This window comes from Pinus tabuliformis, chromosome 8, assembly GCF_031772625.1.
Source record: "Pinus tabuliformis cultivar Carrire ecotype Pingquan chromosome 8, CPIR1, whole genome shotgun sequence".
In the NCBI taxonomy this organism is placed as follows: Eukaryota; Viridiplantae; Streptophyta; class Pinopsida; order Pinales; family Pinaceae; genus Pinus; species Pinus tabuliformis.
Genome location: NC_142294.1, coordinates 361,186,840 through 361,206,065, shown reverse-complemented (window position 1 = coordinate 361,206,065; position 19,226 = coordinate 361,186,840).

The window sequence follows — 19,226 nt, the reverse complement described above, 5'->3', positions numbered from 1 at the left end:
GGTGATGCAACGACTACAAAGATCGGATTACGAGTAAGTTGATGATGGTCACACAATGCGTAATTATTGCAAGGAGGGTGAGTGTAGGTTATTAGACAGTAGTACCCTTCCACAGTCAGCATCGTAATTCCATCAGACATATTTCAGCATTTATTAAAAAAGATTAGATTTCAAACCTTACACATCTTGCACTTTAAAGATTTGTTCCTAGATTAATAATTAATGAAACAAAGTATTAATTAAAACATGGAATTAGAGAACATATCAACACATGTGCATAAAAATACAAGCCAATCCTTGATAAACCATTTCAGGACTATGTAGGTCACTTTCACAGTCAACTGTATTTATCCACTAGACTTGCTTGCACTGTTCTGTTTGCATTGCGTTGTTCTTGCACTGCGTTGTGATTGCACTAGAGATTTTTACCAAATATAGAATCTGATAGGACATACTTCTGTAGCTGGACTTAAAAAAATTGCCTCATTATACAAGAAAAAATTATTCTCCATCCTTTGGTGTTTCTTGAACATGCCTTCTAGATTGACTCCGTCAAATTTTGCAATCAATTTATGAAGAAATAAAGAAGTGGGAAAGGGGTAAAAAAATTTAGAATGGGATGGAATATTACAGTAGGGATTTTAGAAACAATATCACCAAGAGGGATAAATGAAACAGGACGTGGGAAAATAATTAAGGGAAAAGAGGGATTTTACGAAATCGGGTAAGGGTAATTTCTTAGAAGAAGAGGAAGGTAATTCATTTGGAAATTTAGAAAAGAAACTTAGTGGGAAATTTCAAAATGGGAAGTAGAAGAAGGACAATATTTTTACCTTGAAACATACCTGCACTGGTGTAAGAAAAATAAATGCAGCAGGAAGTAAGCATTTACTTTGATAAAAATGTCCATGATAGTTACCTCAAACTTCGGTAACTGCTCGGTTTCGTGAATTTGCTTCTTCTTGGTGGCAGCCAGCATATCTAAAAATCAAGTAACATTACCTTTTTATTAGAATTTTGATATTCCTGCCAGCATGTTGGTTTTTAGGCGGATCCTTCTGCAATCATGTCAGTCAACTGATTTTCATAATTACCGGAATTTTTTTCTTTTTATACTTTTTCCTTTTGTCATTTTTTTCTTTTCATTTTCTTTGATTATTTTGTTTCTTAATAAGGACAAGAAGGAATCAATTGTTCAACAGGTAGGTGTTACCACCTACCAACTCCTTTTCAAATGGCTCTTGGACTTGCTGCATAAAATCTCCTTTCGTAAGGGGTTGAAAGTATACCTTCATTCTATGCTTGTTTACTAGGAACAAAGAATTTCGTCCATCAATAGTCTTGATTTCTACCGCTCCATTTTCAAATACTTTGACCACCTGATAGGGTCCCATCCAGTGTGTATGGAATTTTCCTTTAAAATTTTTGAATCCTGAATCGTAAAGGAGTACCCAATCATCTGGTTGTAACTGCTTCTTCTAAATGAACTTGTCATGCCACTTCTTGCGCTGTTGTTGAACCAAGATGTTGTGATGAACAACATCCCTTCAAATTTCATCTAACTCATTTAATTGTAGAAGGCATTACTACTGTTGTTCAAAGGGATCTAGTCCCAATTAGACTATAGTCCTAAAAGTCTTGATCTGGAATTCTATCGGTAAGAGGACTTGTTTCCCATACACCAGCTCATATGGTGTGTGTCCTATGTTGTTTCTCCAAGTGATTCAATAGGCCCACAATGCTTCTAGTAATTTGTCAGCCCAATCATTTCAGTGCATGTTTACTGTCTTTGGGATGATGGACTCAAATGCCTTATTCGTGGACTCCACTTGACCATTTCCTTGCGGATGATATGGTGTAGATTTCCTATGTCGTATTTTGTACTACACCATCACACCCTGTACAAGATTAAAAATAAACCACAATCAATTGTTAGAAATAATATCTCTAGGCACACCAAATCTAGTAAAGATTTCAGTAAAAATAAAATCAACAACAACTCTTTCAGTAGCAAAAGAAACAGCTTTAGCTTTTACCCATTTTGTAACAAAATATGTATAAACAAAAATATTCTTTTTATCTGATGATGTAGGATTTATTGGTCCTACGAAATCAATGGCCTATTTTTCAAAAGGATTAATCATAACCTGATGACATAAAGGAATTTCATTGGTTTGATTAGGTTGGCTAATTCACTGACAACTATCACACCGCTTGACATATTGTTTGGCATCCTTGAACAAGGAAGGCCAAAAATAGCCAGCTCATAATACTTTGTATGCAGTCCGCTTATCGATGAAGTGACCTCCATAAGGTTTATCGTGGGTAGATTTTAAGATATCAAACACCTCTTCCTCTCTTACACATATACGGATAATGAGATCTGCTCCGGTGTAAAAGAGGTCTCCTTGGATCCACAAATATGGAACACTTTTCTGAATGATATTCCGCTTTTCATGAGTGAATACGTGGGGTATTAAGTTTCCTATGACTAAATGGTTAGCTATGTCAGCAAACCATGGAGATTTTGTTGGCACAACAAAAACATGTTCATTAGGAAAATCATCATCAACAGGAATTGCTTCAGCAGGATTATTTAATCTTGAAAGATAATCTACAACTACATTTGACTTTCCTGGTCTATCAACAATGGTAATATTAAACTCCTATAATAATAGCAACCACCTAGTCACTCTACCGCTAGTTACTGGTTTATTCATCAAATATCTTATAGCAGAATGGTTAGTATCTACAAAAATTTCATATCCCGTAATATAATGTCTAAATTTAGTAATGGAAAAAATTACAACTAAAAACTCTTTCTCAGTAACCATAGAATTGATTTTAGTGGGTGAAACACTTATAGTAATGAAAAAAATGACATAAGATTGTTTGTCTTCTTCCTATCCTAAAGTTGCACCTATAGCAGTATCTGAGGCATCATAGGAAATATGAAATAGCAGGGACCAGTTTGGTCCTCTCAACAATGGTGCCTGAACTAATTTTTCCTTCAATGTCTCAAAGGACTGTTGGCAAGTTGCAGACCAAGAAAACTCACTATCTTTAGCCAAAAGTCCAAAAAATGGGGTAGCTATCCTTGATAAACTCTCAATGAATCTTCTATAGTAGCCTGCATGTCCTAGAAAACCTCTCACTTCCCTTTGAGTTTTGGCTATAGGAAGACTCAAAATGACTTCTATTTTTGCAGGGTCAACTTGGATATCTTTGTTGGAAATAAGATGGCCAAGAACCACTCCCGCCTTGCACATCAATCTACATTTCTTATCACTCGAGGCGAGATGAGATTCTTGGCAGCGAAGAAGCAATTTTTCTAGATTCTTGAGGGCTTCTTGAAATGAATCACCAAACACAGAGAAATCATCCATATAGATTTCTACACATTCAAGGTCAGCAAAAATAGTGAAGACTACCCTTTGAGAGGTAGCCGGAGCATTGCATAGCCCAAAGGGAAGATCTTGATACGAAATTGTACCCCATGGACACGTAAAAGTGGTTTTGTCTTGATCCTCGGGTGCTATCTATATCTAGTTACATCCTCTAAAGCCATTTTGGAAAGAAAAGTACTTCTTACCAAAAAGGGTACCGAGTACCTAATCAATGAAAGGAAGGGGGAAGTAATCTTTGAGAGTGGTTTTATTCAATTCTCTGTAGTCAATACAAATTCGCCATCACCCATATTTCTTTGGGACTAACACTAATGGAGAGACTCGCTCGTTGTCAGAAATGGGATAAATAAAATCAGCATCGAAGAGTTTTTGCAATTCTTCCTTTACAGTATCTCTTAGAGCTAGGTTCATTCGCCTTACAAGTTTCAGGAGGGATGCTTTTCATATCTTCATAACCCCATGCAAAAGCATAAAGATGGTTTTGCAACAAATTCCCAAGCTGCTCTCATTAAGAGGGATCCAAGTCTGAACTGATATACAGGGATTTACCTGGACTAATCTCAACAAGAGTAGTGTCAGGCTCAAGAGTACAGAAAGGTAACGCTAGAGATGGTGATGATGGAGGTAGAGAGTCATATCCTTCCTAAAAATCTTGAATAAAAATCTAACTCAATGCATCGAAATTAGGCATGGTGTCTAGATTGTTTAGGAAGTCTTGAATTTCACCCTCCTTTGAGGACTCAACATTCTATTGCATCAAGGAAATAGGCTGGGTCTCCTCATCACTATTGTAGTCTAAACATAAAGTGTCTCGGAGCTCCTGAATAGATCTAGCAGGTTGATATAGGGTGACTTTCTTTCAGGGAGCTCCATGGGAAATATACATATCACTAGAGCGACATCTGATATAAGCATCAGTTGTAGCAAGCCATGGTCATCCCAAGATCAAGGGATGCCCTCCCACAGGGTTCTTTGTCTGAAGCACAATGAAATCTTCGAGATATTCCCATGAATATAAGGAAATGACCACATCATCCAATACTCCTTCCGGCATGATTTTAGATCTATCTTCCAATTCAAGCATAGTGGGAGTGGGACGAATATGGACCAATCCAAGTTGATCCATGGTTTGCTTGGTCATAACATTAATGGTTTCCCCTAGGTCTATAAGTACATTGGAGACAAGAACATCACCTATCTGAATAGAGACAACAAGGTTTCTGGGGTCGGTATATTTTTCCATGTGCATTCATCCTGTCATTAACTCTGCTACTCTACCAACAAATTGAATGGTTTGAGGTTCCAATCTTCTCCTTCCTGGCTTCTTGAGACAGAGTTCCCTAATTATTTTTGTAAAAATGGGGATCTCGTTGATAGCTTGGAGCAAAGGTACCCTTATGAAAAGGTTCCTAAGCTCAGAAGCCAGGCTAGACTTAGGAATGGGGTCTTTCTTCTCCACCACTAACCTCTATGGATAGGGAGATCAGTTTGGAGAAGATGACAAGGGCTCAGAATGCAAAGGGATAGGCCGAATTATGTCATCCTTTTTGGAATGGTCAGGAGTTTCCTCCTCTCCTTTCCCATTGATAATCACCATGGGCTGCTTTTGATTTTCTGAGGTTACTACCTTCCCTGATCTCAATTGGAGATCATTGACTCCAACTAGCATAGTCTAAAATCTGGATGAAGAAAATGGGGTCATAGAATGTATCATTTGTACCGATTTATTATTGGGGTTGGGTAAACGTAGAGCAGGCAGCTGAGAAGGTCGAAACAGTGGAGGTAATGGTAATGGTGGCATAGGTTGACTCAGCTGAGGAGATTATGGTTGAGGCATTGGGTAAGGTGCATATGTAGGAGGGTATGATTATATAGGCGCATCATAGGAATTATGTGAATAATGTGAATGGTTTGGCCCTCTCCATCCTTGTTGCTAAGATTGGGAGGGTTGTCCATAATGATATTGATTCCCCTGCTCCCAATGCTGAGAGTGACCAATGTTCGGATAGGAATATGAATGTGCATTATAACCAAAAAAATGTGGTGGAGATTCAGGAGCCATGCCTGCACTTACCTGAGGCCAATTCCTTCTTGCTCCCATAGCATGCAATGATTCAGCTTCAGGTTGTCCCCCCTCCAATATAGATTTTAGCCCAGGTATAGAGGGACATTTATCTGTAGCATGGTTATCTGCACAAATTGCACATTTATTAGTTTCTTTAATATCTAGAGGACATTCCCTTAAAGGATGCTTTCTTCTACATTTAGGACATAAAATAGACAATATCTCTTGCTCTTCTACAAGTTTCTTTTGAAAATTCAAAGATTCTATTTGTTTACTAACAATATTCATTATTTCAATTTTCATATTGCCCATTTTGTTTCCCAATCCAATAATTATAGCATTAGTAGATTTGGTTTTTCTATTTTTATTCTAAATTCCTTTACCGAATCTATATTGATTCCTTGAGAATTTCCTGCAAAAGTCATAGATCTGATCAAAAGTCTTTTGAGAAATATTCCCTTGTCCTAACAGATTTAAATTATTTCTAGCATCATCAGTGAGCCCACGTAAGAACAAGGTTCTAATGGTACTTAGATCAAATTTGTGCTTTGACCTTTGAAAGTTATACAAGAATCTTTCGAAGTAGTCCTCTAAAGTCTCATCATCATTTCGCACAATAGTAAATATTTCATCTTGAATATCTCTAGTTTTACAATATTCCTGATATTTTGACAAGAGCACTCTCTTCATTTGCTCCTTAGAAGATATAGTGTTTCCTCCTAGTCCCATGAAACAATGGAGTGTTGTGTCCTTAAGGGTTGTAGGAAACAACTTTAACTTCTCGGAATTAGATGAATAATCATAAACCCTACACAAAATATCAGACTCAAATAATAAAGATTCTATGTCTTCATTTACCTTACCATAAAAATGAGGAAGAGCTGATGGTGAAATGTTTTTCATTTGTACTTGTGTATCAGGATCCACAATCAGGAATCCGAAAGTGGATTGTTCCTCATTTACCTAATTTTCACCACTTCCTTCTGCATGGTCTTCCATATCTACCATTTTGTTCATCCACTCGAACATCTCTTAACTGGCTGATAAGGCTGACTACGGATTCCAACAGTCCCCTTCTTCCGCTTTATGGGTTGTGTCACACCTGAACCACTACTACCACGGCCTAGGTGGACTGTTCCTACGTGATGAGTCTGAGTTTGTTTGGACTTTATCCCTGCAAAAGAAAGCCCAATATGAGTTTCAGTTTCACATTTGTCAGTGTTTCTTTGGCCCCTAGTGGGCTTCGGACCCCTACCTATTTTAGGCATTCATTTTAAAAAATGACAAAAAAAAATTCAAATAAAAATTGCAAGTTTCAATAAAAACAAATCAGAACCTATAAATTCCTTCAAACAATAGAAGCACACTACAGAAAAATAATAGCAGACTTGCCCCTATTGCAAAAAAAGGGAAAATTCTTACCAATTCAAATTGCCTCCCCGACAATGGTGCCAGAATTTTGGGTGCGGGAATTGCGCTTGAGCAAACTCCTCAACACATAATTATCAACCCGAGGGTTTCGTAAACTTAGAGATGAAGCAGAGGCAATGCCAGAAATGGTATGAACTTTTTCTATCTCTAATTCTACTTCTTAAAGCAAATTCTTTGCAGAATCAGATAGAAAAAAATTGGAAAGGTAATTAACACGAAAGCAGCTCTAGTGTTGGAATGTAAAAGAAAATTTGCAAGTAAATCAAGTAAAGAAATTCCACACAACGGAAACAATCTTAAATGATGTAATGAAATGCTATGTTCATCTTCATATGGATGGTCAACAATCTGACAAGTGGGCCCTTGCAAAATTTTGTCTTCCTTTTGATCTTCCTCTCACACATTCAACATGTCCTTGCATTGTTGCAATCTGCTTGCACTAGTGTAGGTACAGTATTTTTGTGTAAGAGTATATTTGACCTTCCTTACTGAAGACTTATTTCTGAATGAAGGCGCTCTCAGCCTCAGGGCTTAGAGCATTCTGTTTCTATTACAAGAGACTTGCTCTTGCACCGAGGTAGAGTTCCCTTTACTTAGTTTCGAAGTTTTTTTTTAAAGAACTAAAAGATGTGATGAAAAAGAATTGCAACTATAAATGAAATTCTGAAGTAAATTATCTGTGAAAAAGGAAATGCTTCAATTCATTAAACCTTTCAAATGAAATAAACTTCATGAAATAAAAGAACTTTAAAACAACCAAACAGTATCCTAAGTATTTTTCATGTGTTAATCAACTTTGGTACTTCACCCAAAATGCTTATGTTCTTTGCAAGTATAATATGATAATTTGATACAACTGCTTCTAGATCTTTTAAAGATGAACTTTTAATACTGAAGACAGTTACTCAATTAATGGTGCATTCACTTGCGAAATAACTGTAAATAATATGCAAGTGATTCATTGTTTGCTACAATGAATGACTAGACCAAAGTGCAGGCAACAACATGCACTGGTGCAGGAAAGAGTTCCTTGGATGATTTGATTGAAAATGAATTAAAATAGAAAATGAGAGTAAAGGAAATGTGAGAAAGATATTTCATAAGAAAAATAAACACAAGTACTCTCAAACGATGGATCTGTTTCACATGTTAGCTACAAAAAATATTTTAATTCAGAACTTAAAGATTAATGATTAAAACTATAACATCACGCAGCTGCAAAAGAAATAACCACACCATCTTATTGAATAGCGAAAGTGAGAGGGATAAGCGAGCTAGGTTGGCTGGGCCCTAGCCAACCAGCTCGTTCCCCTTCTAAGGAATGAAAAATCTCAACACTTCAAATGGACATCAAAGACAAATTAAACGTTGCGTATGCAAATCATGGCGGTTCTTTTGTATTACTCGATTTGGAAAATATACATTACAGAGCAGTCTAGCCCCAGAGCTGAGGCGATAACTAGATTACATAAAACAAAATGACAGTCGATGGTTCACTAGCTTCCTACCTACGATCTATATAATACATATCCTTTCATGTCGAGGCCATTTACACTAATTACAGATATTTCTTGTTTAGGCCTTTTGGCCGAACAGACATAGAAAACTGAAATTACAAACTTGGTCAGTAGTTATAATACACATGAACTTTTCTTGGCCATAACCTAACTTTGGAGAATAATCCTTGAATGTGTGCCACCTATTATCCTGCTTCAGTTCATCAGCAGTTAGACTCAGATTTGAGGATCGATACCCGTCCTCATGGAAGATTTAGCTTCTTGGAAATCTCGAACAGTCTTTGTGGTAGTGTGGGAGTCTACCTGCACTAGTCAACTCATTCATCATTAACACTAAGTTCCACAATTACTTTAGGAAATTAATATGAGTTACAAGAAGTATGTAAATAGGTATGAAATCTGTATAAAAAGATTAATAAAGTGTTGTAATAAATCTTAATATAAAATATGAGCATGTGCAGGAATGGGTAACTATCTTGTAATAGTGGAGGAAGGAAGGGTTTTTTATTAAGATAAAACAAAGGTTGATTTTGATGGAAATGGGGTAGAAAATAGGGAAATTTTGGATACCAACAACTCTTTGAATGTCATGATGACTACGTGCAAAAATATTATCGGCGCATTTTTAAGCCCAAAAGGCATTACTGTATATTGAAAGCATCCCCACTCAGTCGCCAAGGTCATCTTACTCCTGTCTTCTGGCGCGATCTTGATCCGATGGTACCTAGAGAACCCATCAATATACCCTCCAACATTGTTCAACACCTCATCTATGAATGAAGTTGGAAAAGGATCATGAACGTAGGCATTGTTGAGCTTCCTGAGATCTATGCAAATTCTGATTTCATCCTTTTTCTTCTTTTCCTGAACTACCATTGGACTCACTCAATCAGATTCCTCCACCAGTTCAATAATACCTATTGTAAGCATCTTGTCCAACTCCAAATGAACCTTTTCCTTGTATTTGGGATTAAGGAGATATGGCCTCTTCTTATCAGGCTTCACATTTGGTTTTAAACTTATTTTCATTACTCTCAAATTACTGATGATGCCTTCCAAGTTTGAAAATTTTGTGGGAAACAAATCCTGATATTTGCGGAGCAACTCAACAACCTTATCTACTATGGCATCATCCCAATAGTCCTCAATCTTCACAAAATTTGGTTTCGCCTCTATGCCAATGTTTACTTGTCGAGGTTTTAGTGGTGCGGTGATATCTGGATTCTCTATCTATGGCCCCTCAACTTCACGGTGGCTTTCTGCCTCTGGGATTTTAATTTTCCTTGGATCCTCCTCTTCTTCTTAAGTAGTCACATTATAGCACTCTAGCGCATGGTGCAGCTGGGTGGTCCAATCTTGTTCAATTAGATCCAACGGGTCCTATGGTATTCTGAAGATCGTTGCCTCGACCTCCTGCAATGCCTCATCAATGCATTCAAATCCATCCTCAAAGTTGAATGTCATCAAGAATCCCTTTCTCAAAACGTCCCACTTGTCAGTGTCATGGAAGATCTTTGTTTCCATGTACCAATTCATCATTATTACATCCAAAGTGTGACAAAATAAATATACCAACTCAAGTTGTGGCTCCGCTCCATAAACAATAGTCCATTTTGCTAATTGCTCACGTGGATCATTCCTTCCATCATGCTTCTCTATTAGCTGAACTTTTGGGTGACCAAACCATAATCTCATCATTTTTCTGTATTCTTGCCATCCATCAAAACTATCTTTATGTGTACCCAGTGTCAAATCCAATGCTTGGAAGCGATTCTTCTCAGGCACTTCCATTTCAAATGCATCCAAAAATTTATCTATGTCAGTTAGACCATCATAATAAGGAAAAATTCTTACCTCCGAAGATACACATTGCAATGATTTAGTCATCATGTTACAACACAACGTAGATACTTCATGCAACCTATTTTTCCAGTGCTCCATCTCTTCATCTGAATCTAATGTATGGGAACTTTCACGATCCCATGTAATGCATCCATCAGCTATCGGATTAACCCAATCTTGATCTCGCATTGTTATTTTATGGATTTGGTCCAGATCATCATTTCTTTCCTCATAATCATGAACCAGTTCAGTATAGCGCGATCCTTCTCCAGGGTCCAAAGGTACTACTACGCAGAGCGATTTCCTTTCAAATGACATCGTCCACTTCTTCAAATTGATTACCCCATTCATGTCAATATCCTGATCAATCCCAAGGAGCGTGGGGTATGGATTGCTATCATCCATGATCGAAAAACACACTCGTGCCTTCAATGTCTACTGTCACTCCTTGTAATCTTCCCATGGGGATAATCTTCTGTTGATTTTCCATCCTCAATTGAATCATAGACCACTACAATGTAGGTCTCCCCTTCCTCTCCCATGTTTGTTTAGGAAAAACATTCGCATATGACCCAAGATCCAGAATAACTTGGTCCATTTCATATTCTCCTATTTTTGTGGTAACCCTCATCTCACGCCTTGTTCTTCCCTTATGCTTCCCAATTTTTTTGACTACGCGATGTCCTTCAAGAGAATTTTCTTTACTGAAACATTTATTTATTAACTCTTTTAATCCTTTCACAGCCTTGCTACCGTGTAGCAACTGCATACAGGTCTCTAAGAATGTAGTAAGCATGGAGGGGTCCATTTCTTCAGATAACTTATCCTAACTTCCTAAGGTAAAGGCCTCAACGAAGCTTTTCTTCGCTTCCATGAACATTTCTTTCACGAACTGCAAATCAAACCCAACCTCTTTTTCTAGAGATTTGTAGACCTGTTCACTTTCTTTAGGTTGTTTTCCTTTATCCTCGTGAGTTTTCATTCCACTTCGCAGCACAATACTCACATTGGGATCTTCTTCGCAGGGTTCAGTCCTCATCATCTGCATGTTCTGGGTAGGATGTTGAGGCTGTGCCCTCTTCTCCTGCATCTTAGCTATCAATATAGGGTAGTCTTCTATTGCGTGATAGAGCTAAGCATAGTATCGGCATGACAGGTGTGTCGGTTTCATAGACTCCCATGCGTAGTGTCCTGACACTCCACAATTGTAACAAATAACTTGTCCCTGAGCTCTACCAGGTCCTCCTCCTCCTCAACGTCATCCTTTCCCCTAATATCCTCAATGCACTCCCGAATGCCTTGATCCAGAGGCTAAGTTTCTATCTACATTCAATACATGGGCATTCTTTCCATCATCAACTCATAGCTATGGCAGTTACGCTCATCGTGGCCCACTGATTTGAAGAAGTTGTAGAAGAGTTGTTGTGGTGTCTGCACAAATTTCTGCAGCAAGTGACAATTGTCGGTTACATGTTTTCTAGCTACCTAATAGGTATCACACCACAACGCGGGCCTTGTACTTCACCCTGCTTGAGCTTCAGGCCTTAGAGGCATTGGCCCTCCTCCTACAACATAATTTGTGAAGACAGGGTACTAATCTTTATCATACCCCTATCTTTTACACTTCAAGCACCAAACTTCTTCGTGCACCTTTGTCTGAGCCGCTCTATCCTTCTTCAGGATTTGAAATTCTAAGAAAAGATTCTGCAACTCGCATGAATATGTTGAACTCCCAAAGAAGTGTCTTGAATATGTGTCTCACGCAACTTCATCACAATTTCCAGGGATTTCTCCTCGGTCCCTATATTTTGCTATGATAATGCAACCCTTAGGTGGGGTAGGAGTGAAGCTACAAACCATTTGTGGTGCTGCCCATCTGTGAGATTCATGTTATCTTCACGGATCTGGCATTTTAATCTCTAATCTAGCTCCTAGGTTGTTTTGGGCCTACTAATCTAATGACTGATTGTGATTCAGAATTGGGCCTACTGAATTCCTTATTCAACATGGCTTGAGTGTTTGCTAATGAAGCCATCGAGTTATCACTATAGTACTTAATGTACCATGTTAGTGCATGATCCTATAGGGCAGTAACCAATTGCACTTTCTTCATTTGATCATCTGTAATATTCTTGGTTGTTCATATGGCCTTCACAACGAACCAAAACTGGTCTGGGTCCTCATTTCCCAAGCCCTTGAAAATGGGCAGGTTCATAGTATTCGACATATTGAATGGTGGCAGAGGTGGTGGCGGAGGTGATGGTAGTGTGGGAGAACACGTATGATGTGGAGGTGAAGGTGGAGGTGGTGTGGGTGGGTGAGGTATTCACGGAAACCCTTGCCTTATTAACTCGATAGCACTCTGCGGTGAAGCCTGTGCTACTCCTTTGTCATCACTCAAAGGAGGTTCAATCAGTGGGCTATATTCAAGGCCTGCCCTTCCTCTATCCTTGAATAACTTTCCACTTCATGTAGCTCCAAACATCAAGGTAACGACATAGCCCTCTTTTCACACAAAAGCATCTTAATCAAAGCATTAAAAGATTGTAAATACTCATCTCGCGGTCCCTTGAGGAAGCATTGCTCTGCTTTGATGTAGTTGATTGAGGTGTCAACTGCGAATCCTATCACAAATCCTCCTATGACGCGATCATGCTAGTGATCGATAGTGCGTGTGATCTTATTTTCAGAGGCTTCCAATCTCCTCACTAGCTTTGGGGTCCACACTATTAGACTGTCAAGCTTCCACCTTCCCTGGTCATCTGCCAATTTAGCGATCCACTTGTATAACTTGATTGGGAGGGAACAAAAGAAAATTCTGTGTATCTTTGTGTACAGATACCTGTCCAGCCACTATTCTTTTGTGCGGTGTGGGTTTCTATTTTCTTGTGTCGCAAATTCATGGATCTTTCTATCCAACCACTCCTCAATTTCTTTCTTAGTTGGAATCAAGTGACGTGACATCACACATCTCTTTATGCAGATCATGGTCCCAGCAACAAAACCATTTGTTGGCTTAGTGGGTCCTAACCCAGGTTCAAAGTTAGCTTTTCCAAACAAATCCCTACACTTCTGGCCCTTTCGGCATCAACTTGTGGAGTGTAGACTGAAGCCTCACTCGAAGCAGTATGGGTGAATCTTAGAACCAAGTTTCCACAACCAAAGACTAGTGTAATTTCATTTTATGACCTAAACCTTCCTTCATGCAGATCTATAATCCTTTAGGGCTTATCAACATAACTTCCCTTAATCAGATTCTATACCTCCATGAATGTTCACAACTATATTTCACGGACCCTAAACAGGTGAATCAACTTCTTTTGCACCTCTGTGATTAATCTTAATCCTGTATTTACCCAGATCGGCCTAAGCGTTGAGAACTTTAGCTCACAATAAGATATGGTTCGCGTAAACAGTTAATATTAAGTGCATTCATATAAAAACATCAATTATGTAAAGTCGCGCATCAATACAATATTAATTCATAAACCCATCATTCATCATAACATAATAGTGCATTCATTCATAATAGATGTAAATATACAAACACAAGAATTTATGGAATAATCTCTTTATGAATACTTCAATTCTATTTATAGACTTAAGACTTCGTTGCGCACTCAGGTGCAAACTCTACTCTAGGCCTCTGCACACACAGTTGCAGAGCCTCTCTTCTACTCTAAGACTTCTTCGCTCTTTTTCTACTGACCCATTACACTTATCTTCATTGTCTTCATTATGTTGTAGACTCTCTAAGACTCTCCTACTTATACAATCCCATGGTCTGCGGACCATGGGTAGATCTATAAAATCCAACACAACTTACATAGAAGAAGGGTAAAACCTTTTATGACACTTTACTATCTACACGCTCAATGACCACAACTTGCAGAGAATTTACACTTTTTACAATAAAACTTGGGCTTTTTTCCCCAAAACTTGGGCTTTTTCCCCAAAATTGACCCTAGGGGACCCTGTCCCAACAGAAACACCTTGAATATACAAACAAACACCTAATAAAGCCAAGACAAATACAATTAGTGCACAAAAAATTAAACTGTAATGAATTGTAGAATTGAAACAACTTAAAAATGAATGCAATGACATAATGAAAGGATTACGTCTGGTATGACCCTAAAAAATTCAAACAGTCAATATTATTCCTAGAGGAATTAATGATACAGTGACTCTAGAGACAAAAACCTATTCCCTTACTTGCCATTGCCTAATAGAAAAGATCCTTGAATTAGATGCAGAGTAGCAAAATCACATAGCATAAACCATAGAATGAATGAATGGACAAGAGGCTATCAAAGTAGTCATTAAAATGGAGAAAACCCCTAATCTTCTATTCGTCGTTGATTCAAGAAATTGCACTGCAATTGTTGTTTATGTACGTTGAGAAGATAATTGTGTAAGCATAAAAGAGTGACATGTATACACATGGAACGATCTAGAGAAACTCATATAAACATTATAAACCACATTGATTCTAAAGTATAGGAACGATGAAATATATATCCCACATTGAAATGATGATTTGAGAAATCTAAATATTAATATGTGGGTGAATGCAATATATTCCAAAGTTCACACATACAATAAGTTTGATATAGTTGAAATATAATAATATGTTCAAATATGAACAATATACAGAGGTTATGTTTAATGTTACTAACATGTATATGGTCATGTTATAACCTTAGTAAGAGTAAAATAGATCAATGCTATATATAAATCAAGTATGTTAGTGTTGAAAATGTAACTAGTGTCCGCCTTCATAATGTAATAAAATGTTATTTTCATTATTGATATATTTATTACTTTCATTATAATTATTTTATTTTGTGTCAAAGCATGTTATTCATGCTTATAGAGTCAAAGGAGTACAAAACCATTTATTACGAGTCAAAAATAAAATGTACTTGATTCAGTCCCATTTAGACTTTTGAAAGAAAAGAAAACTATTTTTTATATTGAATCAAAGTCCACCAAAATTGTCAAGTCAACACTCTTGTCGAAAAATTCATCCTGGGCCTCCAAGAGCCACATATTCAACCTCCTAGACAACTATATATTAGTGGCAAGTTCAATTGTGTCGGATATCATCATTTTACCATCAAGAATACATTTGAAACCAACAAAGAATATGAATCAAAGCAAGTCAAAAGAGAGAGAAGGACAATGTCAAAAGCAAGAAGAATATTCTAAGTTTGACTAAATATTTGACCTAGTGAAAGTTGCTACATGTGCAATGTAATTTATGTGGAAAAATGCCAAAATTCTTGTGACTATTGTAGGCCCAAAATTTCAGGACAGTATAAAAATTTCAGGAAGATGACAGATTTGGATAATTTGACTATCATTGACTTTGACTAGAGTTGACTAGATTTGGAGGGGACTTAGAGGAGGGTTGGATTTGAAATTTTGGTGGCAACATTGGACCTTCATCTTGCTCTCAGACATCTCATTTTTATCTCGTTCTATAAGAGAAGTATTGTTGATTTTTTAGCCTTATGGGTTTTTTTCGCCTAGCTTGGAGCCTAATTTCTCATATCTCTTGTCTTTTTGTGATCCTTTTGTTTTTAAAAATTTGTATAATTTCTCGATCAAGAGAAAATAATAACTAATAAGGAAATATATAACATTCATAAGTAATTATTAAGAAGAGAAATCAAGCGTAATCTATTGTACACTTGGATTCCCAATAGTATCAGAGTTGTGGTAAAGGCAGGAACACCACTGAAGAAGTCCTAATCAGGACTAATACTTGTATGCAAGAGGACCTAACAAGCTAAGATCAATGTACCAATTACATGAAGGATGTTGAGATCAAATTATAAATCTTTGAGAACTGAAAAATTCAAATATACAAAGTAAATGACATCAAGTTCTCCATGTTTACAAAAATACAAAAGATTGAGGGCTGAAATATAGGACAATTTGTGATTTGTATGAGGAACCTCTCACGAATCCAAGAAAATTATAGAATTGATCATGTCTACTCTATAGAGGTTGCATATTATTTCATAAAGGTCAATAATACATGCCTAAAGTAGCAGCTACTCACTCTTGGAAGTTGATAATAGAAGAAGAATCTATTCACTCTAAGTAACAATGTATTTGTAGTATCTCCAAGGTATAAATAGTGTGAAGTCTATCCTTGAAGCATGAAATAATGTGAGTCACATTTTTGAAGCTTCTAACATAATGAATTACATTCCTAAGGCTTGAAGAATGGTATAAAATATCTCTAAAGAATTGCCTTTTTGGAAACAATTTTCCGAGGGACCCAAGCTTACTATGGAAAGCCGAGACCTCTATGATGACTCCAAACTATATCCAAAGTCTTTATAATAAATGAAATGATGAAACCATTTATGAAAACTTTTCTGAAGTAATGTGGTTCTATATTAGTGAATTTTGTGGTATGTGGGTATCTCTTATGTTTTTCTATAGCAATTCCTTCTATATAAACTCTAAGGCACGTTAGGACCTGAGGGACATATACAAATAATAGAAGTTTGATATCTAAGGATCATTATGTGGTAAGTATAATATGAAGTTGACCATGTTATAATGGATAAAAAGCCCATAACATTTTTATAATATCACCTTATTGACGTACATAATGTTGGCTCAGTGGGTCCTGACCTAGGTTCAGATTTAATTGCACCAAACAAAACCCTACACTACTGCCCCTTTTGGCATCAACCCATGCAACGCAAACTGAAGTCTCACCTGAACCGTATGGGAGGATGTTGGAACCAAGTTTCCACATCCAGAGATCAATGTGATGTCCTGTTAAGCCCTAGATCTGCCTCCATGTAGATGTATAAGCCCTTAGGGCTAAGTACTACAACTCCCTTTTGAAGGCCCCTAGACCTGCGTGAAGGTTTACGACCAGAATTTGCGGACCCTGAACAGATGGATTAGATCTTTACATGCACCATAAATTATCGTTAGGTTGGAATTTACTCACATCTACCTAAGTTCTCAATAAACATAACAATATGTATTATGGTCTTCATGTAATTACTTAACGTGTATTGCATTCAGTCAATAAGACGTATCTAGTAGATTCGCGTACCAATACATCAATATTTCATAAAAACATTATTTCATCACAGCATATATTGTAAACATAAATAAGAGAAGTAAACAGATAAAACACATGAATTTCTCCAACATTCTTCTTTATTGATCTTCACTATAAGTTTACAGACTCCAAACTTCCCTGTGCACTCAGCTGCAGAGGTCTGCACACTCATCTAGGGATGCTACTCTAGGCCTCTCCGCACTCAGATGTAGAGCCTTTTGCCCCTCTAGGACTTACTCCTCTGCGCTAATTCTCTAAGACTCCTTCCGTCATACCCATAGACAAAGACATAGATCTACCTTCAACTCTCTAAGACATACCTATTTATACAATCGCATGGTCCATGGACCATGGGTAGATCTCAAAAACTGACTCAACTTTACGTAAATGAGGGTAAAAACCCTTTTTGATTCCTAACTAACTACGCACTCCGCATCCACAATTTGTGGAGACTTTACATCTTTTCAACAAAATTTACAACAAAACTTTGGCTTTTACCTAAAAATTGACCCAGGGGACCCCATCCCAATAGGCCCCCAACACAAAGGTCATGACTCACCCTCGAGTCACTCACGGTGATCTTTTTGCGAAGCTCCTCCAGCTCCAGCTGCACAACTATGACCTCAACGATGCTCTGTGTAGTTGCCTCCTTTATTTGTTCAACAAGCTACTCCATCGCTGGTCCTTCACCGTCCAACATGATGTTTGTTGTGTGAGCTGCAACTTCATCAACTTCTCCTTGATGTTGGTTGATACTTGATAGGCTTCTTCCAACCAAGGACCCAACTTGGCCTTAAGCATTGCCTCTTTTTTCTAAGCTGCTTCAACCTGTGCGAGGAACTGCTTCCCCTTCTGCAAGTTGGCAAGGCGTTACGCTGTCGAAATTGAGCATGTCGTCACCCTAACCTCATCATACTACTTTTTGAGCTCACGGATCTCTATATTCAATATCTACAGGTTGGGATCTTCTAGCAGGGTCGTCACCAACTCCATCACTTTTTCAAACAAAGATGTGCAGTCAATGACTATGACATCCATAGTATCCACCCCTTCCTTGATGGTGGCACTGCATTGTTCCCTGACCTCGGGCGGAGTCGAAGGCTGTGATTTTAGCTGAAGCTCCATTATTTTAATGTTGAGTTCAAATTTAACTCTCGCAACTTCGGCCTTTGCCTCATGGATGCTTGCAGCTAGCTTTTGAATCTTAGCCTCTGGTTATGCATCCTCAGGTATGTGTAACTCCGACACTGTTCTACATGCCTCTGCAACTGCGGCCACTAGCTGGGAGCTCTGTACCTAGATAGTAATAATCTCTTTCAGGGCCTGCATCTTCTCGATGAACATTTATTAATTGTTCACCTAGTACTCGCTTATTAAACTGAGAATGCACTGTTCCCATGCTCTCAATTCCACTATCACTGCTGCCTATAGTGCATGAAGAAATTCATTAGCAAGCACTGCAATATTTAGGCCAATGTTCTTAAGGGTACTAATGATGATCTTATCATCAACTGATTCTTCACTCAGGGACCCTTCTGGAAGAGGAAGTATTCTAAGGTCCATTTTCCTTACCAATTCTGTAGCTTGACTTGTCCCTGGTGCTAGGCTCATCTGTGTGGTGCTAACTTGACCTGCGCCAACCTATATTCGGCTAGTTTGGATTTGCAGTTCACGCAGATCCTTTTAGACATTTCCTAGCAATTGCATGTATTGTTGCTTGAATTGCTACAATAGTTCGATTGTAGTGTCGTGCACCTTGTCACTGATCTCGTCGAGATTGCCCTTTGTTAGGGTGATGGGATCCACCTTTGTTTTAGCTGACTTTATCTTTTTGTGGGAACCCTCCTGCTACTACTGTTCTCTAT